Consider the following 26,015-nt stretch of genomic DNA (forward strand, 5'->3'; position numbering starts at 1 on the left):
AACAACAACTTTAAAGGAGTTTCTATCCCGAGTTGGGGTCAGGAGCTTCATTTTCTTTTTTTTTTTTTTATTTTTTATTGTTGGTTGTTCAAAACATTACATAGTTCTTGATATATCATATTTCACACTTTGATTCAAGTGGGTTATGAGCTCCCATTTTTACCCCATATACAGATTGCAGAATCACATCAGTTACACATCCATTGATTTACATATTGCCATACTAGTGTCTGTTGTGTTCTGCTGCCTTTCCTATCCTCCACCCTCCCCCCTCCCCACCTCTCCCCTCCCCTCCCCTCCTCTCTCTCTACCCCCTCTACTGACATTCCTTTGTCCCCCTTGTATTATTTTTCCCTTTCCCCTCACTTCCTCTTGTATGTACTTTTGTATAACTCTGAGGGTCTCCTTCCATTTCCATGCAATTTCCCTTCTCTCTCCCTTTCCCTCCCACCTCTCATCCCTGTTTAATGTTAATCTTCTTCTCATGCTCTTCGACCCTACTCTGTTCTTAGTTACTCTCCTTACATCAAAGAAGACATTTGGCATTTGTTTTTTAGGGATTGGCTAGCTTCACTTAGCATAATCTGCTCTAATGCCATCCATTTCCCTGTAAATTCTATGATTTTGTCATTTTTTTAATGCAGAGTAATACTCCATTGTGTATAAATGCCACATTTTTTATCCATTCATCTATTGAAGGGCATCTAGGTTGGTTCCACAGTCTTGCTATTGTGAATTGTGCTGCTATGAACATCGATGTAGCAGTGTCCCTGTAGCATGCTCTTTTTAGGTCTTTAGGGAATAGACCGAGAAGGGGAATAGCTGGGTCAAATGGTGGCTCCATTCCCAGCTTTCCAAGAAATCTCCATACTGCTTTCCAAATTGGCCTCACCAATTTGCAGTCCCACCAGCAATGTACAAGTGTACCCTTTTCCCCACATCCTCGCCAGCACTTGTTGTTGTTTGACTTCATAATGGCTGCCAATCTAACTGGAGTGAGATGGTATCTTAGGGTGGTTTTGATTTGCATTTCTCTGACTGCTAGAGATGGTGAGCATTTTTTCATGTACTTGTTGATTGATTGTATGTCCTCCTCTGAGAAGTGTCTGTTCAGGTCCTTGGCCCATTTGTTGATTGGGTTGTTTGTTCTCTTATTGTCTAATTTTTTGAGTTCTTTGTATACTCTGGATATTAGGGCTCTATCTGAAGTGTGAGGAGTAAAGATTTGTTCCCAGGATGTAGGCTCTCTATTTACCTCTCTTATTGTTTCTTTTGCTGAGAAAAAACTTTTTAGTTTGAGTAAGTCCCATTTGTTGATTCTAGTTATTAACTTTTGTGCTATGGGTGTCCTATTGAGGAATTTGGAGCCCGACCCCACAGTATGTAGATCGTAGCCAACTTTTTCTTCTATCAGATGGCATGTCTCTGATTTGATATCAAGCTCCTTGATCCATTTTGAATTCACTTTTGTGCATGGCGAGAGAAAGGGATTCAGTTTCATTTTGTTGCATATGGATTTCCAGTTTTCCCAGCACCATTTGTTGAAGATGCTATCCTTCCTCCATTGCATGCTTTTAGCCCCTTTATCAAATATAAGATAGTTGTAGTTTTGTGGATTGGTTTCTGTGTCCTCTATTCTGTACCATTGGTCCACCCGCCTGTTTTGGTACCAGTACCATACTGTTTTTGTTACTATTGCTCTGTAGTATAGTTTGAAGTCTGGTATCGCTATACCGCCTGATTCACACTCCCTGCTTAGCATTGTTTTTGCTATTCTGGGTCTTTTATTTTTCCATATGAATTTCATGATTGCTTTCTCTATTTCTCCAAGAAATGCCGTTGGGATTTTGATTGGCATTGCATTAAACCTATAGAGAACTTTTGGTAATATCGCCATTTTGATGATGTTAGTTCTGCCTATCCATGAACAGGGTATATTTTTCCATCTTCTAAGATCTTCTTCTATTTCTCTCTTTAGGGTTCTGTAGTTTTCATTGTATAAGTCTTTCACCTCTTTTGTTAGGTTGATTCCCAAGTATTTTATTTTTTTTGAAGATATTGTGAATGGAGTGGTTGTCCTCATTTCCATTTCAGAGGATTTGTCGCTGATATACAGGAATGCCTTTGATTTATGCATGTTGATTTTATATCCTGCCACTTTGCTGAATTCATTTATTAGCTCTAATAGTTTCTTTGTAGACCCTTTTGGGTCTGCTAGGTATAGAATCATGTCATCTGCAAATAGTGATAATTTAAGTTCTTCTTTTCCTATTTTGATGCCTTTAATTTCTTTCATCTGTCTAATTGCTCTGGCCAGTGTTTCGAGAACTATGTTGAACAGAAGTGGTGAGAGAGGGCATCCCTGTCTTGTTCCAGATTTTAGAGGGAATGCCTTCAATTTTTCTCCATTCAGAATGATGCTAGCCTGAGGCTTAGCATAGATTGCTTTTACAATATTGAGGTACGTTCCTGTTATCCCTAGTTTTTCTAGAGTTTTGAACATAAAGGGATGCTGTACTTTGTCGAATGCTTTTTCCGCATCTATAGAGATGATCATATGGTTCTTATTTTTAAGTCTATTGATGTGGTGAATAACATTTTTTGATTTCCGTATATTGAACCAGCCTTGCATCCCAGGGATGAAGCCTACTTGATCATGGTGCACAATTTTTTTGATATGTTTTTGTATCTGATTCGCCAGAATTTTATTGAGGATTTTTGCATCTAGGTTCATTAGAGATATTGGTCTGTAGTTTTCTTTCTTTGAAGTGTCTTTGTCTGGTTTAGGTATCAGGGTGATGTTGGCCTCGTAGAATGAATTTGGAAGTTCTCCCTCTTTTTCTATTTCCTGAAGTAGCTTGAAAAGTATTGGTATTAGTTCCTCTTTAAAGGTTTTGTAAAACTCTGCTGTATACCCATCCGGTCCTGGGCTTTTCTTAGTTGGTAGTCTTTTGATGGTTTCTTCAATTTCCTCAATTGATATTGGTCTGTTTAGGTTGTCTATATCCTCCTGACTCAATCTGGGCAGATCATATGACTTAAGAAATTTATCAATGCCTTCACTATCTTCTAATTTATTGGAGTATAAGGATTCAAAATAATTTTTGATTATCTTCTGTATATCTGAAGTGTCTGTTGTGATATTGCCTTTTTCATCCCGTATGCTAGTAATTTGAGTTCTCTCTCTTCTTCTCTTCGCTAGCATGGCTAAGGGTCTGTCGATTTTGTTTATTTTTTCAAAGAACCAACTTTTAGTTTTGTCAATTTTTCAATTGTTTCTTTTGTTTCAATTTCATTAATTTCAGCTCTGATTTTCATTATTTCTTGCCTTCTACTTCTTTTGCTGTTGTTTTGCTCTTCTTTTTCTAGGATTTTGAGATGAAGTATGAGATCATTTATTTGTTGGTTTTTTCTTTTTTTAAGGAATGAACTCCAAGCAATGAATTTTCCTCTTAGAACTGCTTTCAATGTGTCCCATAGATTCCGATATGTTGTGTCTGTGTTTTCATTAATCTCTAAGAATTTTTTAATTTCCTCCTTGATGTCTTCTATAACCCATTGATCATTCAGTAACCTATTGTTCATTCTCCAAGTGATGTATGCTTTTTCCTTCCTTCTTTTATCGTTGATTTTCAGTTCCATTCCATTATGATCAGATAGGATGCATGGTATTATCTCTACTCCTTTATATTGCCTAAGAGTTGCCCTGTGACATAATATATGATCTATTTTTGAGAAGGATCCATGTGCTGCTGAGAAATAAGTGTAACTGCTTGATGTTGGGTGGTATATTCTATATATGTCAATTAAGTCTAGGTTATTAATTGTGATATTGAGTTCTATAGTTTCCTTATTCAACTTTTGTTTGGAAGATCTGTCCAGTGGCGAGAGAGGTGTGTTGAAGTCTCCCATGATTATTGTATGGTGGTCCATTAGACTCTTGAACTTGAGAAGAGTTTGTTTGATGAACATAGCTGCACCATTGTTTGGGGCATATATATTTATGATTGTTATGTCTTGTTGGTGTATGGTTCCCTTAAGCAGTATGTAGTGTCCCTCTTTATCCCTTTTGATTAACTTTGGCTTGAAATATATTTTATTGGATATGAGTATGGACACTCCTGCTTGTTTCCGAAGTCCATATGAGTGATATGATTTTTCCCAACCTTTCACCTTCAGCCTATGTATGTCTTTTCCTATCAAATGCGTCTCCTGTAGGCAGCATATTGTTGGGTCTTGTTTTGTGATCCATTCTACTAGCCTGTGTCTCTTAATTGGTGAGTTTAAGCCATTAACATTTAGGGTTATTATTGAGATATGGGTTGTTCTTCCAGCCATATTTGTTTATTTCTGTTACTAAACATGGTTTGTTTTCCTCTTTGATTATTTTCCCCCCCTTTACTGTCCTACCTCCCACTGTTGGTTTTCATTGTTATTTTCCATTTCCTCTTCCTGTAATGTTTTGCCAAGGATGTTTTGAAGAGATGGTTTTCTAGCTGCGAATTCTTTTAACTTTTGTTTATCGTGGAAGGTTTTAATTTCATCTTCCATCCTGAAGCTTAATTTCGCTGGATACACAATTCTTGGTTGGAACCCATTTTCTTTCAGTGTTTGAAATATGTTATTCCAGGATCTTCTAGCTTTCAGAGTCTGTGTTGAAAGATCAGCTGTTATCCTGATTGGCTTACCCCTAAATGTGATCTGCTTCCTTTCTCTTGTAGCTTTTAAAATTCTCTCCTTATTCTGTATGTTGGGCATCTTCATTATAATGTGTCTAGGTGTGGGTCTCTTATGATTTTGCACATTCGGCGTCCTGTAGGCTTCTAGGATTTGGGATTCTCTCTCGTTCTTCTAGTCTGGGAAGTTTTCTCGTATTATTTCATTGAATAGATTGCTCATTCCTTTGGTTTGAAACTCTGTCCCTTCCTGTATCCCAATGACTCTTAAATTTGGTCTCTTGATGTTATCCCATATTTCTTGGATGTTCTGCTCATGCTTTCTTAACAGTCTTGCTGAGCTGTCTATGTTCTTTTCAAGTTGAAATACTTTCTCTTCATTGTCTGATGTTCTATCTTCTAAGTGTTCTACTCTGCTGGTAGTATTCTCAATTGAGTTTTTAAGTTGGTTTATTGCTTCCTGCATTTCTAGGATTTCTGTTTGTTTGTTTTTTATAACCTCTATCTCCCTGTATAGTTGATCTTTTGCTTCTTGGATTTGTTTATGTAATTCACTGTTGAAGTGATCTTTCATTGTCTGATTTTGCTGTCTGATGTCTTCCTTGAGACTCCAGATCATCTGAAGCATGTATATCCTGAATTCTTTATCTGACATTCCATCTGCTGCAGCTATTACTTCTTCTAACGTTGAGTTGACCTGCATTGCTTGTGGTCCTTTCTTTCCTTGTCTCTTCATACTGTTCGCGTTCCTTTCTGCTTGGTGAAACTGTTGCGCTATTGAATTTTCCCCCTATATATTTATATTGGTCTTGTATAGTTGCCAAGTCTCCCTCGCAGGCGCGGGCGGCGGCTCTGCCCCTCCTCCAATTGGGGCAATGTGCCTACCACGCCGGCAGGCCACTGGGCCTGCTCTGCCAGTCGGTAGCAGGTCTGCCTACCTTGCAGGCGCGGGCGGCGGCTCTGTCCCTCTGCGGGCCGCTAGGCTTGTTCTGTTGGTGGTCGCAGTTCTGCCTACTTTGCAGGCGCAGGCAGCGGCACTGCCCCTCTGCAGGCCTCTGTGGCTGTTCTGCCAGTGGGTCACAGGTCCGCCTACCTTGCAGGCGCAGGGGGAAGCGGCTCTACCCTTCCTCAGGCCACTGGGCCTGTTCTGTCTGTCGGTTGCAGGTCTGGCCTGTTCTGTTGGTGGTCACAGTTCCGTTTACCTTGCAGGCGCGGGGGGAGGGGGCGGCTCTGCCTCTCAGCAGGCCGCTGCGCCTGTTCTGCCGGTGCGTCGCAGGCCCGCCTACCTTGCAGGAGTGGTTGGCAGCTCTCAGGAGCTTCATTTTCAAACATGACTAATAATAGCACATTTATAGGGCACCTTGCTGATTGCGTATGTCCCAATTTTCTTGCAAGGCAGCAATGAGAACTCCAAAGGCCCCCCCTAAATTCCAAGCCCATCCCAGTCCTGTCTCTTCTGTGTCACAGTCCCCACAGGAAGGAGGATGGTGAGAGTTTCCAGGCCGCTGAGACACTTGCTCTTCTGCAGAGCAGCATCTCAGAGCCAGAAAGGCACATTGTATTTCCAAGACTTGTCTGATCCTATTTCTTTCTAAATTGGATTAAGCTCTTTACTGTGTATTACTGATATTAAAAAAAAAAAAAGCATGAATTCACATCTTGCAAACCCAGCAAAAAGCAATCGCTCCCATGGCAAGGAAGTCATTGGCCAGCGTCCACAAGAAGCCAATTTTAACTTTCAAGCCCAGTCAGCAGGCGAACATGCTGGCTGAGGGCAGGGTCAGCCCTAGGCGACATCCTGAGCTGCTTGGTGTGAGCTATCAGTGTCCCGGAAACCCAGCTCGCTCGCTCTCACTTTTCCTCTGTTTCTATCCCATGCCCTTTGGTAGCTCTTCAATACAATCCCGCCATCCTTCCAGGCCCCCTGTCTCCTAGAGAGGCCCTGTGCATGTATCCACAGGAAGGTTTGGTCCACACATGGCATGATCGAAATGGAAAATGATTCATAAAGTGGTGTGTAAGAATAATAATGAGGCTGGGGGCGTGGCTCAGAGGTACAGCCTTTGCCTTTCAAATACAAGAATCTGGGTTCCAATCCCCAGCCCCCCACACATACATACACACAAATAGTAATCTATGTGGATGGTGTCTGTACTCTGCATGTTTATCTTTAGGGCATAGGAACTATTATCAAGGCTTTATCCCCACTCCCCTCTTATCCCAATTTCTCTGCATTTTAGAAGAGGATCCTGTTGGTAGGTGTCTCTGTCTGCTTTCTTTTATCATAAAAAATAAAAATGACCTGAGATAATCAACCTAGTAATTGTTAAGTTGCTAGCACTGCAGGCTGGGGCCAAGGCTTTAACACATGGGCCTTTGTGGGTACTTCAGATCCAAACTATAAAAGTAGGGAATGGAGGTGGGAGGGTTGGGAAATGAAGACATGATGGTTACACTTCCCAGGTTTCAGGGGCTCAGTGATTTTTGAGTAGAGCCCAAAAAGTGTCAGGGGTAGTGTTGTGCCCTCTTCAAGTTGCCGGAGGCAGTAGCCCCAAATCTGTCTTTTGGCCCTTTTGAGTATTTTAAAATTGATTGGGATTAATCAAAGGATAAAAGGAATATGAACTACTTTGATATGATATTCCTATAATCTAAATGCCCACATTAAGAGAATAATTAAACAGTATGCATCAATTACAAGAATAAGTTAGATCTATATGTACTGACGTGGAAAATTCTCCATGGGACAAAGCAAGTCACTGAATAATGTATGTAGCGTAGTAGGTTCTCATTAATGCACATGCACTCACTCACACTCACACGAACTATATTTGCAGTAATTTTGCTTCCTGCTATTTTATTTATCTAGTCAACTGCAGTCTTAAAATTTTACACAGAAAATTTTAAAATAATTCATGGAACTTCATTCACATTCACATAATTTTATAACAGTATGTTGTTATAATTGTTTTATTTTACTGGTTATCCCCTACTGTGCCTGATTTATAAATTAAACTTTCTCATAGATGTGTACACACAGGAAAAAGATATCCACAGTGCCAGACATCCAGGGGAGGTCTTGGAAATTATTTCCCCAAACTGGAGAGCTGCTGGATATGTAGAATGCATGTGTGATAATACATGAGAAAGGTCCAAATGGGTTCACCTTAAACTGTCAAGAGTGATCATGGATGGAAAGGGAAGAAGAAATGAAACTGGATTTTCATTGTTTATTCTATGTATTTCTGTTCTGTTTTACTTTGGGCTTATAAGGTACACGCACAAGTTGTTTTGTTTTGTTTATAAAACCAGTAAATATTTCCACTTCAAGGAAAATTAATAAACTGATCCTCCTGGGGTCAGACATTTACTGAAATCAGTTTGGGATTGTGGCATGAGGGACAGTGCCCTAGGCTAATGTCCCCATATGAATGGACATCAAGGTGGACCCATGACTCAAGCAAGCTAAGCCCTTGTCTATGACCTATACACCTCTATCATGCCCTGAAGAAGACCTTTGATAACTGAACCTTGATAGAACATTCTACCTGAGCATCAAGAACTTGCTGGTGCTGTATCTGGCTGGAATATCAGGCTCCATCCATTTCCCCTAATAAAATTCACCTCAGGAGTCAGGAATGAAAATATTTTGTATATCTTGCTGTGGCACCTGGGATAAACACATGCAGACACACATACATAGTTACCTGACTAATGATCTTGCTTTAAGATTGTTTTTTCAAGGAGCCAAAGGGAAGGTTATCACAAAAATTGTACCTTCTCACAGGAAAATGCTATTAATCAAATGTGCAGAAAATGTCAACTTTTGAGAGTGTCGTGTCTACTTCTTTCCTACATGGAGTGCAGGTGAACATTCTGGTGGACAGCTCTCAAGTGTGAACCCGTCAATATCCACCTACCCCACATCTCCATCTCCAGCTCTCCCTATGATGGTGTCTCCAGGCTGAGTCTCAAGCCTCCAGTTCTCTGGGGTCCATATTTGTCCTAAGCTATGACCCAGCCAGAATCTCCTGGCTTCTGCCTCCAAGTTTCCTTCTAAGAGGTGAGAATTCATAGCTGTCCAAGCCCCAGCCCAGTCACGTTCCTGGTCCCCAGTGTGCATCCTGACCACCCAATAGAAGCTACCTAGTGATTCTTTCATGGCTGTGGGTAACACTGGCTGAAAACTCGAGCACCCTATTGGAAGAGCCTAGCCCTGGGCAGCCGGAAACCCCAAAGTAAGCTTGATCACAGTGGGTTACTCAAGGAAGGTCGGGGGAGAGGTTTGCCCTGGCTACAGTTTGCAGCACAAACTGGAGGTGAATTTGTCCGTGGAGACTTAAGCCACAGGTAAAACCGACTAAAAATTGTTCTGCCTTGTGTAACCATCACGCAGCTGAAAATCCCAAAAAATGTCAGGGGGAAAAAACAAAATCAGTCCTCCCTGCTGGGGTAGGCCACTCGCAAGCCCCACCCCTTCCCTGCACAGCAGCGCTCGGGGGACTCGCTGCTGACACCATGATCAAGAATATGAAGTCTGAAGTTAGACACCTGTTAGAATCCTAAGCCTACCACTTATTAGCTAATGAACTTGGCAAGTTACTTAACATCTCAGAACCTCCATTTCCTCTACTGTTAAATGTTAATATAACACTTTGCAGGGTCATTGCAAAGATATAATAAGAGAAACTATGTGAAAATTCTTGCTAAAGTGATCCTTAGTAAAGTGATATAAAATGTCTTCTTATTTGTAGGTAAGATGAGGTGTCTACTAGAGGTGGTCCAAACATGGCTGGTGGTTTTGATCTTCCGTGCTCTGCGCATGTTACACTCTTTACACAAAGCTGTCCCCCTTGCACCTGTTCAATTCTCATACCTCTTCATCCCTCCCATTTGAATCTTCCAGACCACACCCCTCAGCCTGACGTTTCATTCTAAAGCCACACTTGTTTTTTAAATCCAAATTAAGTTGACCAAAATGCCTGCCTAATGAGATATGGTATAAGATCTATCTCTTCCTGGATTGTCCCTCACAGGGATCCCAAAGAATCACCTTTACTTCTTTATAAGTCAGTTCCCCTGGCCACTTAGCCACCGTCACCTGTCAGGAGCTCAGATACTGGCTCCAGACTGGACACTGCCCCCTAGGCTACAGGGGTGCCTTGGTGCTTCTGGGCATCTTGTGGGCACTAGATGGCCAAGCAGATGTTCCTTCTCTTGGTGTCCAGTCAGTCCAGTCAGCGAGGGAAGGGTGCTCACAGAAAACCTGGTTGGACTCCAGGGGCACAGCTCTGGGCAGTCCTTCTTCCAGGTGACAGTCACTATCATCTGCCAAGGTCAGGCCACAGGACCAGGTTCCTGAGCCAGAGGAGCTCAAGCCTCATTGCCTTCCTCTGACCGAGGCCTTGGGGCCGAGTCCAGGTCATTGGTCTAAATCTGCCCTCCTTTATGTTGAGCACTTTACCTAGACTACTCAGTAGCTTGGTGCAAAATCCAAAAATTATCCTGTTCCCTGACCTATTCCCATAATGCACTATCTTTTTTTTGCCTGAAAGAATGAAAACCTCCGACATGACCTGGTGCCTCAGCTAGGCCTGGCTTGATCAGGTTGGAGCCCACAATGCCAAGCCCCTGAGCAGCTCATTTGCTAGGAAGTGCCAACACACTCTGGGACATGCCTGGTGGTTTGGTCTGGAATGTGGCAGAGCCCTGGGCATTACCAGCCCTCACTTCTCCTCCCATTAAAAGGACTCTCATTAAAAAAAAGAAAGAAAAGAAAAATGAAACCCGACTCTGGCTCAGCCAACAACGGACTACTTACCAGAGGATGAGGATTAGCTTGTCCTTTAGAATGATCTTCAGCTGTTTTGCTTCTGCAAATGGGCTTCCCACAGTGGGGCTTAGGAAATAGAATCTTTTCTGGCCACTGTTGGATGCTCAATCGCATCCTGCTAAAATCCATATGTGAAGGAAGCCCTGACCCCCAGTGACCATATTTGGAGAAAGGGTCTTTTAGAGGAAATTAAGGCCAAAGAAAGGAATTAGGATAGGCCTAGTCCAATATGAAGGGGAAACTGGATGCAGAAAAGTACAGAGGAAATGTAGGGAGAAAACAGACAGAGGCTTAAAACAGGCCCTTCCTCACAGCCCTCAAGATACCAACCCGGCTGCCGCTTTGATCTTGACTTCTGGCTAAGTAAATTCCTATTGCTTAAACCACGCAGTCTGTGGTTCTTTGCTACAGCATCTCGCAAACCAATACAACCACTCAATACTTAAATAAATAACCAAATAAATAAATGAATAAATACACGAGGCAGGAGTGACCTGATTCTCTCTGCTAGGTGTGGGTAGGTGTGGGGGGTGCCCTGAGGCTACTTCGGGATCCATTTCCTCCCATCTTCTGGTAGATTCACAGCACAAGCCAAGGTTGGCTCAGGCTTTACCTCTGTGTTTGATTCCCCAAACACTTGATAGGCTCCATTTCTCATTCTTTAACAGTAAGACTTCCTGATGACTCTAGGAAGATGGAGAGGACAGGGGACAACAGATGGGACTTATGAGGAAGCCCACGGGTGGGGTCAGGATGACACTGCTCACCCATCATTGAAGCTTCATCAAGGTTTGATTCCAATACATCAGTCGCTCAGGCAGATGCAACCAAAGAACCACAAGTGATGCTGCGCAGGAGGCTGAGAGTAGGAGGATCTTAAGGTCAAGGCCAGCCTCCTTGTCAAATGAGCAAGATCTTGTCTCAAAATAAAAAATAAGAACAACTGAGGATGTAGCCTTGTGGTAAAGTGCCCCTGGGTTCAACCCCTAGACCCCGCAAATTAATTAATTAATTAATGAAAAAGGGTTGGGAATATAGTTCAGAGGTAGAACACCCCTAGGTTCAATTCCCAGTACTGAATAATAAAAAAAAAAAAAAATTTAAAGTAACCATGGAAACAAAGGGACCCACAAGGGAGAAGAGTTGTCCAGGGACTGGAGGTGAGTGGGATGCTGCTGACCTGTTTCTAAAACTGGAACAGAAATAAGATGAATATCTTTGAGGCAGAAAGAGAAAGAAGCCCTTCCAAGGATGGTGCTGGAAGGGAAGAAGCATCCGCAGCCCTCCTTTCCACCCTGGGCACACGACATTTGCCAACTAACTAGACGATGCCTTCGCAGGTCACCCGCTCAGAGCTAAAGGAATCATTTGGGTTTGGTGTCTCTCCCATGCCTTTTTCTTCTTCTTCTTCTTTTTAAGAGAAACATTATAAAGCTGAACATCTAGGATGATTTTGGATTCACACCCACTGTCTGTGGAACAGCTTGAAGCTGACTAGATTAGCTCGTTGGAACATTCTGGGATCTGCTCAGACGCTGCCCACACACAAGAGCCTGGCTCCAGCCAAGCTCAAAGAGAACGGGCTCTTGCAAGTGGCTCCTTTCATTGTCCCCCCCTCCCGTCAGTTTGGGCTGCTCTTTGCCATCTTTATCTGGAGTCTTGGGGTAGTGGCTTCCATCCTTGCTGCGTCCCTCATGCCAAGCTTTCAGGAAGCCATGGCTCAGACTCTGTACACATGTCCCTGGGTCCCTCCTGTCTCTCCTCCCCCGATTGCCTGTATTTTAACATATCTGAACAGGCTGCGAAGTGAGTCTCCTTCTCCCCAGTTCACTTCCTGCCAGTTCTTGTTCTGTTCCCTCCTCTGGCTCTCTTGCTCTGATAACTAATTTGCCCAGACAAAACGAACCTTATGTAATGCGCCTCCCCTGGCTCCCAGCACGAGTGTCTCTCAAGCCCTGGTTGAAGCACAGACATCTACATATCCCACTCGCAGAAGCAAACACCAAGATGAGCTCCCTGGCGCCTTTCCAGGGCTGAGTTCAAGACCAGGACCAGCAAAGAGGAGCGCTCTCCTTCCTTGCACCCCAGCAGGCCCTGCCCCAGCTACCTGGTCAGAGATTACAGGAGCAATTGTCACATAATTGTCACTTAATCTCTTCCCAGAGATTTCAACTGGCTCCAAATTGTTTTGGCTAATAAAAACTAAGGAGATTTGCAAGAAATTCCAGATGCATGGAAACACTTTGGGGGATTGCGCAGCCTGCAGGCAGATGAAACTTAACTCAAATAAACATAAGGTAATGTGCGTTGGCAAGAGTAATCTAAGATGGAGGGTACATCTGTGTGCTCCAAATTTGCAGCTGCCTCTGAGAATAGAGACCTGGGAATAGTTCGAAATGGATGAAGTGAGCAGAGAAGCCAAAGACCATCCCAGAGTAACTACCCCTCGACAAGGCAAATCAGATCTCATTTTGCACAGACCCCCATCAGCAGCCCAAATAGAAACATGGGCAACAGATTCCACACACGACACTTCCTGCTTTCAGGTGTGGCGAGACAGCAGGAGCGGCTTCTTAATCTAGTGCCTGGGGAAGCCACCTGGTGGTAGTATGTGGTTTTCCCCAGGGGGTGAGTAGAAGTGCAAGTTTTAGCTTTTTCACTGCTGTGACCAAAAGGCCCAACCAGAACAATCGTAGAGGAGGGAAGTTTATTTGGGGGCTCACGGTTTCAGAGGTCTCACTCCATACACAGCAGGCTCCATTCCTCAGGACTCTAGGTGAGGCTGAGCATCGTGGCGGAGGAGTGTGGTAGAGGGAAGCAGCTCACAGGATGATATGGAAGCAGAGAGAGACTCCACTCGCCCCATCAAAAACATACACTCCAAAGGCAACCCTCAATGACCCACTTCCTCCAGTCTCATCCCACCTGCCTTCAGTTACCACTCAATCCTGTCAAGGGGTTAATTCACGGATTGGGTTAAGGCGCTCATAACCCAATCATTCTTTCTCTAAACCTTCTTGCATTGTCTCACAAATGAGCTTTTTGGGACACCTTACATCCAAACCATAATAGTACACGTCTGTGTTTGTCAGTTGGTACCACTGACTGCTAAGCTCTGGAAGGTATCACATTGTGTGCACTTGATGTCTAACCCCCAGGATCACATTTAGATGAAGGGCCAGCTTCCAAATCACACAACCCTGACCTACCTGTTAATTCCTTATGTTTTACACAAAAAAAAATCCTAAAAATCTGTGTTATATCATGTCTTATATGCACCTGCTATAAAGGAATTTTAGTTTTTAAGATAGAAAGACATGGGGCTGGGGTTGGGGCTCAGCGGTAGAGCACTTGCTTAGCATGTGCCGGAATGTGGGTTCAATCCTCAGCACCACATAAAACTAAAATAAAGGTATTGTGTCCAATTATAACTAAAACAAAATTTTTTTTAAAAAAGATGGAAAGATATATATGCATATAGACCTGCACCTATGCATATATGTATATATATATATATATATATATATATATATATATACACACACACACACACACACAAAGAAAATATAGATATATATGTGTATATACACACACACACTCACAGTGCTCATGTGATTCCTGTGGGTCTATCTCCATCTGGCCCAGGAGACTGGTAAGCAACTCTACCAATACTGTAGAGATACCAGCCTTTACAAGGCAGAAGAAGGTTGGCACAGATGGCAATTTTTTTTAAACCTTTGTTTTACTTATTTATTTATTTTTATGTGGTGCTGAGGATTGAACCCAGGGCCTTGCACACACTAGGCAAGCCCTCTACCGCTAAGCCCCAGCCCCAGCCCACAGATAATCAACCTTGACATCATCAACATCCAACAGCCTGTGTCTCCAAATCTCTGAGGGAGTGGGCTAGGCCACCACTCCTAAATCTTCAAGGCTTCTCAGAGAGGGACTGATACCTAGAAACAGGAGAGGAAGAAATGACCTGTCCCCTCCCTCTTGCCTCACAGCACCATGACCACCAGGCCCTTAGGCAGCTGAGCTACCTCCCCTTTCCCATGGTGATGGAGAATAGTGCAGGAGCAACAATTTTAAGGCAGACTGTGGCTTGAGAGGGAAATTTGGTTCTGGAGTATTCTCCCACCTAGAAAGCAATGAGAGAACTCCAGAGCTTGGCAGTCCCAACGCCGCTCCTACCATGGAGGACAAGGGAGATGTGGCCACAGTCCTGTCTGCAGGAATTGGGCAGGTTGATTTGACCTGGCCAATGTGCATGGATCTAAATCATCACTGTTCACCTGATGATGCAAAATACTAAGCTGGAACACGGGGTAGTTCGGAGGGGCCAATGTACAATGTGCGGAGTTCCCAGTTGTGTAAAAGTCAGTCACTGAAAATTGTAGTCTTCTTCCTGAATTTTCCCTGAAACCTGAAGCTCTCTCCTATTCCTTGACCAGCAGCTATTCTACCTGGAATCCCATGTTGTCTGGCAAGCAAAAGCCATTTCCCAATTCCGCTGCTACCCTGATGCCAACATTCTAGGACCAGGGAGTGTGGGCATGCATCAGTGGTACAGCGCTCACCTAGCTATGTGTGAGGTCCTGGGCTCTGTCCCCAGCACCTCCTCACACCTAAAAAAAGCACACCACTCCATTTTATGTTCCTCACAGTCTAATAATTTCTAATAATACATGGAATAGATTCATTCATTTATGCATCAAATATTTTCCTTTTACTCTGTACAAGACACTATGATAAGCTGGAGAAAATAAGGTAAAGATTTAGGATCCAATTGGAAAAGAGAAACTACCGAATTTGCAGAGTCCATAAGAACAACAAAGCAAACAAAATGCTCAGAACAATTTGTCTTGGGACTAATTAAGTAGGAATTTTCCTGTAAAGTTCTACTAAAGAGGACACAGAGCAATGTCATAAGCAAGGAATGCATCAGTTCTTCTCAGACCCAACAGGACATGCAGATCACAGGGGATCTGGTTCAGAAGGTCTTGTGGGGGCCTGAGCTTTGCATGTCTAATAGGCCCCTGGAGATGTTCCTGGGCCATGCTGCTAGTCCTCAGACCACAACTGGATGATCTAGCCTACATCACACTTGACTGGGCTCCCTCCCACACAAACACTAAGTACTTGCTGGTGGTGTCCTAACAAAGAGCCATTTAACTCTAGCAATGTGTTTATTGGGAAGCTAATGACACCCATGTAGCCAGCTCTCAACCAAATGTTTCACAATATTTGGAAGAATAGCAAAATGAATACATTATAATTCTTCCTCTTTTTCCCAAGTTTATTTCTTATGCTATTAGATGGCTATAAAGTCAAGATGGCTTCCAAGAAATACTAGGCTGCCTCTAGAACAAGGACCATCAGCCATAGCAGACACCAACCTCCTCATACGGAGTTGAGGGGCCTGGAAAAAACTGTCCTCAATTAAGAAGAACAGGGATGTGAGTAGGAGAAGAAAGGAAGAAAGAACTTTCCAGAAGAACAGAAGAACTTATTATAAAGACACAAATGCAGGAAGAAACATGTAGGGTGTTCAGAAGATACTGCTTCTCTGGAACATCCTCCCCCACCCTGAAACGGTCTGTGTGGCTTGCTTCCTTACCTCCTCCAGCTCTCTGCACAAATGTCACCTCTTCATATCACTCCATCTAAAACAGCTTCCTTCTGCACCTGCCGGGACTCACTGTCCCCTTAACCTGCTTCACCGCAATTATCACCAGCAGAGATCCAATCACATAGTAGAAAAAAAAGTTCATTATAAGTGGAGATCAAAGCCCTAAGGCAGGAACAAGCTGTGGAATGCAATCAATAAGGGCAAAAGTGTCCCCAAATGCCTTTAAAGAACCATGGGGGAGGCCCTGGGAAGGGGCTTTGCATTCTGCATCTATCAACTTTTGCTCTATGGCAACTACAGATGTGCAGAGCAGGAAGCATCTATTTCCAGGTCAGCTGGGCAGCCATCAGCTCTGTGTCTCATTCTGAGGCTTGAACTGATGCAGGAGCAGCAGGCTTGGGGGTACGTTCTTGTCCTGGCAAGATCAGAAGTGAAGAGGGCAAACCCAATGTTCATGTCCATCACCCATAAAAGTCAGGTGCACCACCATCCCATAGCCAAAATATATCAGTGACAAAGTCAAAGTCAAGGGGCAGGGAATTCACCAGAGCTGATTCCTCAAGCCTCATGGGATTATGCATTAGGAGCAAGTATAGTGAAAATGGGGACATTTGACCATGGATTTGTTTTTCACATTCTCTTCACTGCATGAATAATAGACCCAGCCTAGCCTAGGGGCACAGAGTCAGAGAGACCACAGCAGAATGTATCCAGTGATAACACAGCTTACTGAGGCCTTGCTATGTACCAAGAGTGAGGAGGATACAAGAAAAGCCCAAGACTTTGACCCTGTCTTAGAGACCACTGTATGAAACTGTGGTCTACTAGGAACTGCAGCCTTGAGGGAAAGGGGAAGCATGTTTGTTCTTTGTTTCCAGTGTTCTCCTAGCCCTAGAACAACTAGATGGAAGACAGAAAAAAGCAAGCAGGAGGCCCCTGCTCCAGGGCAGGTGTCTGACGAAAGTCACCATGGACATCAAAAGAGTAGAAATGAGCACACAGTCAAGAGGTGAGCAGAAAGGTCCCTGACTACTAACTGCATGTGCCATTTTCAGAATGAAGGATGAAAGGAAGGAGGACAACTTGAAACTCATTTCAGCTGAGAAGATAAGGTAGCAGGATGGTGAGTCAAAGGCAGCTGGCTGGCTCACAGCCTCCAGGAGGAATGGAAGGGCTTCCATGCCACCCCACTTAGATCCTGTGTTGTCACATCTCAGGTTCCCAATACAGATGGCAAAATGAGCTTCTCTGAGAAGGCATGTTTGGAAAGCAGACCACTTTATAGAAGGAACACATGCCACCTGGAATTGTTATCCATGGAGAAATGAACAAGTTCTCCATGAGAGGGTGTCAGAGTGTCTCCATGAGAAGCTGTGACAAATGTCACGCAGAGAGATTCTGACCTGAGCAGGGCCAGGCAGAGGAGGTTCCTCCCTTAGGTGGTACGATGGTTTGGATCCTAAGTGGTCCCCCTGTGCTGATGGTTTGGTCCTCTGTGGTGCTATTGGAAAGTGGTGGAAGCTTTAGGAGGTGGGGCCCAGTGAAAGGAAGTGAGGTCACTAGGGGTGTGTCCCGGAAGGGGATATTGGAACCCTGGTTCGGCCTCTTCCTCTCTCTTCCTTTTTGCTTCCCAGGTGCTGGTGAGATGAACAGTCCTCTTCTGCCATGAGGTCCTGGGCTAGCACAGGCCAAAATTGACTTATCTCAGGTGTTTGTCATAGCAATTAAAAGCTGACTAACACAGACTCCATCACATCAAGGAGCTGGAGATTCCTTGAGATCCTGAATGGCAGGACAAAAGTAGTCAGATGTCAGGGACTGGCAATAGCATTTGTCAGACACCCTCTCCTTAAGAACTGTTGAGGCTTATAAAAGAACAGAATTCTGAGGCCCAAAGAACACCCATTTATTCAAAATTCTAAATTAAAATAAATAGAAATAATAATAATAATAATAATAATAATAATAATAGCATAACAATAATAATCATATAACCAGAAGAGAAATAGAAGCCAGTTAAGTGGGTCATATCAAATCCATAACTTCTTTCAACTTCAGTTCTTTCATCTCTAGAGTTGGGTGTTTGGACCAAACCCCCTTTTATCATCCCTTTTCTTCGGAAATTCTGTGATCCATTAAAGAGCACCTTGTAAGATACTCTCCAAAAATGTCAAAAACAAAAACAAGAATCAGAAGACATCCGTGGGATTGAGAGAGACGGTCCTGGTGCTCTGCCTTGCCCTTTACCTCGGAAGACGTGCGTCCTTGAAAGGGACAAGTTGGAGCACTCAATAAAACTGTAGAACAAAGGAGTTTCAGGAAATTACCTGGACAGGATGAGATCACCTGAGAATCTTGAATGGATTCATGGGCAGGGTTGTGAAGCTGGAGACTCTGCTGAGACCAGTTGTTACAACAGCTGCTGTGCCTGAGGACAGTCAGGTTGCCAACGCCAGCCTCGCTCTGACTTTCCAGAAGGGACCTGGGAAACCACCAACTGTTGTTTCTCCATTCCATCCTAGCCAGGCTTCTGGAATCTTTAATAAAACACAGAAGTGTAGAAAGTTGAGATCAGCACACCCATCAAGGCAAAGGCAGGAGAGGTTCTCCAGGGAGGAGCCATGGCCAATCAGTGGAGTCCTTGGAGCACAGAGAAAGGGGAGGAGTCATCTGTGGATTTTGGAAATGCCTTTGACAAGTGTCCACACCCCAAACCTTAATTGTGGGCAAATAAGGAGTAACTGGGTTTCCACAGGATAAAGGGACTACTTGAAAGCGACAAGGAATTGAATTTCAATGTAAGAAAACCAGGTCATTAAAAAAAAAAAAAAGACATTTCTTTGTTTAAAAAATAAGAAAGGGGGTTCTCAGAGGTCCGAAGGGACCCGTCTTGGTGAATAATCTTATAAAAAGATCTGAAGAACAAAGTACACGGTGAAACTTTCAACTGTAGATGTTCTTAAGACATTTTAAGTGAAATGGTGAGTCAATGGGATAAGGATTTGAAAGCTGAAGAGAAAATGGTACAAGAATTTCAATTTCAGGGCAAGTTCAAGTTAAAGCACTTTAAGAACAAAGAGTTTTAAACCATCACCCAGAAATTTTCCATAAAGCCAAGAGAAGATTTAGGGAGTTATTTACTCTCTGAGAACTTAAAGCCTGAAGCAGTAACATCAGAGACAACAAAATTCCAGTCACTCCAGGAGGATTTGTTAAGTGAATGAGTGAAGTACTCAGCCATCAGAAAGACCCCAAATGGAAATACGTCCTACACTTGAACTATATGTGACAGGCTGTTAAAATGGGACTCTCTTGCCAGGTAGGGTGATATACAGTAGTAATCCCAGCCACTCAAGAGGCTGAGGTGGAAGGATTACATATTCAAGGCCAATCTGGGCACCGTAAGATGCTACTCAAAACAAAATTAAAAGGGCTGGGGGTGTAGCTCAGTGGTAGAACGCTTGCCTAACATGTCTGAGATTCTGAGTTGCATCCCCAGTACTGGGTGGCAGTGAAGGCCCTCTTGCCCCTGTTTCAGTGGAAGCATAGAAACAATAGATGTTATATTCCAAGTAAGGCCATTGTTATTTATAGAACTTATAAAAGGAGATGGCTGGTAATCTCCAAAAGATACACACCGAATGATTCCACAAAATAGCATAATTATAGAGATGGAGAACAGGCTAGTGATTGCCAAGTCAGGGATGAGAGAACTGAGTAGTTTTGTAAAGGGGTAACAGAGGAGAGCCACAATTAAACATTTTGATGGTGATGGTGATGGTTACCTGAAACTACATGTAGCATAAAATTGCACAGAGACACAAACACACGTGTACAATCGAGTACATGCATAACTACTCAAATCCAAATAAGTCTGTGGATTGTACCAACAATGTCAATTTTCTGGTTTTTCTATGGCTGTCATCATGCAAGATATTAACATTGGAGGTGAAGACCGCATCATATCTCTTTGCAATTTCCTATGAACCTATAATGATTGCAAAATAAAAGTTTTATAAAAAGGGGTAGAGCCGGGAACAGTGGCACATGCCTGTAATCCCAGCGGCTCGGGAGGCTGAGACAGAAGGATCACGAGTTCAAAGTCAGCCTCAACAAAAGCAAGGTACTAACTAGCTCATTGAGCCCTGACTCTAAATAAAATACAAAATGGGGCTGAGGATGTGGTTCGGTGATTGAGTGTCCCTGAGTTCAATCCCTGGTACCCCTGAAAAAAAAAAGAAAAAAAAGGGGGGGGGGGGGGTTAGAGTCTCAAATACAAATTTCAACCCTAAGTTGACCACTCAGCTCTCGCCTACATAAGAGAAAAGTCAAGAAAAAAGAGTGGAGGCTGGCAGAACATTTCTAGAGAATTCTCAAGGTTCTCTGATTCTAATCCTGTCCTTGGAGTAAGGACTGGGTACTGGCCTCTTGTGTTAAAGTGAGTGAAGAGCCTTCATAAGGAACACTCTGAGAGGATGCTCTTTGTCCTTTGTAGCTGAAATACATTCCACTGTGTCTGACGCCCAGCTGAGAAATTCCAAGAGTAAGAATTGGGTTAGCCAGCTACTGGCACAGGAGCCTAGGAGAGGAGGCTGGGCTGGGCGGCTGCTCTCATTCAGTTCGTTAGTGCAAAGATATATGACTGCTTTTCCTGAGCCACATGTGGACCAAACAGCGCTCTCCGAGAGGGTTGCCTGGAGACACAAGAAAGCAGCAGAGACGAGAGATGCTGCTGCATCTGGAGAGGCGTGCATTACCTGTGTGGATGCACAGGTGAGAGGGAGGTGTATTGTGATTGGCTTGTCCAAAAGCCAATCACAGCTGAGTACAAGGATCAGCTTGCAACACTTCCCAATTCTTGGCCAGGCAACACCATGCTCACAATAGCAGCAGGCAAGGAAAAATTTCTCTAACCAATATTTTCTTTCTCCCCTCCCTGTGCTCCACCCCAGAGGGTCAGAAATCACAGATAACAAGACAGAAGAGGAAGATGATAAAGCACAAGGTGAAGAAAGAACATACCCTTCTCCCTGCTGGCTCCTCCACCTACAACAGGTCGCAGTCAGGGGAGGAGGGGAAAACTTGCTGTCGATTCGAGTACTATATGTTACAGAGTTCTGGATTTTTAAATTATTGATGGAAGAACCTTGTATTAAGTGGGTGCCCCAGAAACCTGCCTGATTTTTTATCCAGAAGCAAGAGAAGAACAGAGCCCACACTACAGACTTAAAGGGACAGTGGGAAAAAGAATGTTGGTTCATGATCACACTCCAGGGTCCTGCTTGCTCAAGGCGATGGTTACGCTGAGTGCACACGGAGGACTCTGCAGCCCTATTTGATCAAGAAAGATAACACAGAAGTGGAGGGGGCAACTAAAAAGGCCAAGGGCACAGTGACGGGGAAGGCAGCCCTGGCATCCAAGAAGAGACTTACAAAGATTATAACATCAACATGAAGGCAAAGGTTGAAATAAATTTTATTGAAATCAGTAAAATAATAGATTATATGGATAAGGTCAATAAAAATTCTTCGTCAGACTCCAGAATAAAACAATAAGAGGGCACCACTCAAAATAAGGAGAAACAAAAACAAATGCTGGTATGTTTTTAACCTATACCAATAAGTGGTTAAAAGAATAAATGGCTATTGTAAAACATTAATTCACTCAATTTTGAAAAATAAGTATACCACATAAAACACTTTTAGAGAAGAATCCAAAACTATGTCAAAAAATATAAAGTCCTGAAATGGAACTAGAAATACCCATCTTGTTTTGATATTTAATAGGCTTCAATAATAAACTTTAATTTTCTAGCTGGGTACCGTGGCGCACACCTATATTCCCAGTGATTCAGGAGGCTGAGGCAAGAGGATCTTGAGTTCAAAGCCAGCCTCAGCAACTCAGTGAGACCCTGTCTCTAAATAAAATATAAAAAAATGTTGCTCAGTGGCTAAGCATCCCTGGGTTCAATCCCTGGTACCCCCCCCCCCCCCCCCAAAAAAAAAAACTAAAATATGCCCCATGGAACCCTTTCTGGGGAGAAACAGATATCTATTATTACAGTCACACCAAATGAGATTCATTGTAAAAACTTAGAGTTTTAATAGCTACTATATTGATTTAAAATGTATTTCATGAATAGATGAAACATCACTAATAGAGTGTCACTAACATTATTCCAGCAATGACACCACGATGATGCTTAACTTCATCTGAACAGGCTACAAGATTTTTAAAGGTTTAGGATCATGGTTTCCACTCCCCCTGCCCCAAAGGCCTTCAAAGCACTGCTATGCCCGACTCTGGCATCAATGTGGTCTGTGCTTAGGAGGGCCCTGAGTCTTTGGTGACCATTCCAGCCTGGACTGCATACTTCTGGACTTCTTTCACTTGAGAAAAAAATAAACCTTTACTTTGTTTGAACCACATGACTAGTGTTGTTTGTTATATGTAGCCAAACCTAATTCTGACATACGGATGTTTGGTAAATATTTGTTGAATAAATGAACATGTGTTTTTTGTTCTTAAGGTTTTGTTAAAAACAGGCAGTGCTATATTCCCCACTCCAAGTCTATAATGAAGCAGTTCTGGAAGTGGTAACCAGGTGATTGTGATCTTTATCACATTAGTTTGAAACCATTAATTGATGATCCTTCCATTAAGCTGCATTTATGCAGAACACAACCACTAAGGGTTCACTTCCCTGATAGCTGTGTGACCGAAGGCAACTTGCCTCTGAGCCTGTTTTGTCATCAGTAAATTGGGTCAATGTTGTAAGTTGCTTCATAGCTGGACAAAGAGTATGTACGTGTGTGTGTGTGTATATATATATATATATAAAACAAATATTTGGAAGTTTTTTTAAATTACAACCACGAACATTGTTACCATTAGAGGCCCTCTTGGCTCTGCACAAGGAGACTGAGTATGCTCCCAGAAGTTCCTGTTGTGAAGTCTTAAACATCTTTAAAAGAGGGGGGAAAAAACTCAGTGTACTATCATTTAACTTATTTTAATGTTTCTTCAAAAATGGTAAAAAAAAAATACTAAAGTACAGGAAAGGAGTGATCATAATGTTATGGCCAAGGTCACAGACATGGAATTATAAATATACATTTTAAAACATTTCCTGTGTGGGAGACAGAGATGGCTTCCCCCACCAAGAAGGCCCTGGGGGGAAAAACTAAATCAATAAATGTGATTGTAATAGCAGCTCTGCAGCCACTGCATCTAGTAGGGCTGGTCTACGGGCTCCTGACGGTGTTTGCTTTTATCCATTTTTCCAGGTCCTTCCATCTGCCTCTGCTTCCTCCCGTCTATCCATCTCATCTTCTTCCATCACAGCCACCTCTGAGCATTCCACCTGAACCATTGTGGTGCATGAGGCCACTCTTCCTGCCCACATGCCACCAAGACCCTCTTCCCCACCTGGGTTTGGGGAAGGTGGTAGGAGGAACCCTCAGGCTTACACAGGTTGCATATTCTCCAGGTGAAGCTCTGGTTTCCACAGCCAGGACCGGGACATTGCCAGTCTTCAGCTCAGTGCTGGATGTGTCCTCCTCCAGAGGGGTTCCGCAGAAATTCCCAGGCCATCTTGGGAGGAAGCCTCCTCTGTGCTCTCCACAGTTGCCCCTGCAATGCATGGATCTTCCAGGACCTCCTAGGCCACCTGGACCTCCATGGAGTGAGATTGGCATTCCTCTGCCCTCTCAGAGTGGCACGCCACCCCGCATGCTGCCACTGAAGGATTCTTGTAAGCAAGAGAGACTTTCAGTTGGCTCATTTGAAAGTCTTTTCCATCAGACCACTCCATGGCAGCCTTGGCAGCCGGCAGGTCTTCCTAGCACACCAAGGCATGGCCTCTGGCCTTTCCTGTTTCCTTGTCCAGGTGGATGTGGATCATGGGCTGCCCGGTTCTCTTGTTCGTCTTAACCCCACACTGCTTGAAGGAGGCTGTCAGATCATCAAGGGTCACATTGTCATCTAATCCTTGCACATAAGCACTGTTCATGTCTTCTGCTGTCTGTCTTCATTCAGACCCACAGGAGGGCCTAATCAACACCCGGTCCTTCAGCCATGGGTTCACCAGGCTTATTGAAGCCACCTGGCTATCCAGCGTCCATTCCGCCACATCCTTCTCCCTTCCCACCTCTGCTCATGCCTCCACATTCAAATCCCCCTCTTTCCCTGCCCCAGTTACCAGGGCCACTTGTGTTCTGGTTCTTTCCTGGTCCAGAAAATCCTCCTGGCTGCTTCCCATAAACCCCTGTACTAGTCATGGTTCTCTAGAGGCACAGAGCCAACGGGAGGGGTGATTATTAAAAGGGGATTTATTAGAGTGGCTCACAGGACCAGAAGCTGGGTAGTCCACAGTGGCCGTCTGCAGGCTGGAGGGCTGGAGGAACCAGTAGCTGCACAGCCCATGAGGCTGAAGCCTCAGAACAAGAGGGATCAACAGTGCTACCCCAGTCTGAGACTCAAGGCTTCTGGCAACTCCCTGGAGAATCACTGGCAGAGTCCACTTTGGAAGAGTGAAGAAGCAAGAGTCCCATTTCCTCAGGCCATCGCAGCAGCAATCAAGGGCCTTGAAGAAGAATCGAGCTCCGCATCTGCCACTGCTTCCTCAGGCTTCCAACTTTATTCCATCGAAGCCACCATCCTATTGGACAGTGCTACCCACACTTAGGGAGGGTCTCCCCTTCAGTTCACTATCCCACATGACAATCATTCCTACACACACCTTATTGACACACCCAGAAGCCACTTAATCTTTGGCATCTCTCAATCCAATCAAGGGGACAATTCAGATTAACCATTAGGACACCTGTGCTGCTGGGTTGGTCCTGGCCGAGCGGTCTCTGCTGCTCTATTGGGAGCCTGACCTGGAGGCTGGCTGCAGGATCCAGTGGGTGGGGGTAACGAGTGGGAAGCTGCAGTCCACAGCTGGCGTGTTGACCAGAGCTACGGTGCTGTCCATAGCTGCTCAGATGCCCAGAGATGTTCTGCTGAGAGTAACGGCTGTATTCATAACCAGCTGTGTAGACAGAGAGCTGGTAAGAGGATAGGATGGAAGGGCACCGACTGACTGCATGGGGTAGCTCCCAGGAACTGGGGACCACTGTAGTGACTCTGTCTGTATCCTAGACTGGACTGGGTATAAGCCCCTGTGCTCCACGGAGGTTGACGAGTCTTAGTGGACTTTTCCATCTTGCAGCCTTGCAGGTGCGGTAGCTGCCAGCTGCTATCCAGAGGCTGGTTGAGCAGGCTGAGTGCCGTGCACACACTGAACTGCACAGAAGGCCTTGGTGGCAGTGGTGTTATCATACCCCTGGCCAGGCCGGCTGTATGCCTGGGGCTGCAGGTGGAGTAGTATAGCCAGCAAGAGGTTGTCCATAGGAAGTTGCATGTGTGACCTGAGCATAGGTGGTGGTGGACAGAGCCCAGCGTATAGCTGACAGAGGTAGGCTGTGCAGAAGTTCCATGGCTCTGTTGCCATATGCCTGGTGGTCTGTGCATATCTGTGAGTTGGCTGCACTTTGTCAGCTCTAGCCCAGCTGGGCTGCAGCTTGGCTGTGGATACTGTGATCTGTAGATGCCATTTTCTCTCCTAGTAATATTCTTTAGAAGACTTGACGTCAATGAAGAAGAAGTTAGTGAGAAGATAGTGAGATACTAACTCTTCACAAAGCTGGCCCATATTTGGGGCTGATAACTGGGATAACCGAGAGGTGGACCCAAATGATGGCATCCTGGCTACTGACACAGACAACTGAAAGAAAAGTGACCAGAGGGCTGAGGGCTTGCTGCAGCTGAACTTCTAGTTAGATAAATATGCAGGCATAGTTTCCCTCAAAGACCAAATGCCTGTCATAG

At 44.1% G+C, this 26,015-nt stretch overlaps 1 pseudogene; it reads right to left on the minus strand.

Moving 5' to 3' along the window:
- Positions 1-23,412: 23,412 nt before the first annotated feature.
- LOC124102727 (RNA-binding protein EWS-like) lies at positions 23,413-25,741 on the minus strand (annotated as a pseudogene).
- Positions 25,742-26,015: the final 274 nt, after the last annotated feature.

Source organism: Marmota monax, unplaced genomic scaffold, assembly GCF_021218885.2.
Source record: "Marmota monax isolate L192 unplaced genomic scaffold, Marmota_monax_Labrador192_F-V1.1 WCK01_AAM20220418_F8-fsc00002, whole genome shotgun sequence".
NCBI classification, from domain to species: domain Eukaryota; kingdom Metazoa; phylum Chordata; class Mammalia; order Rodentia; family Sciuridae; genus Marmota; species Marmota monax.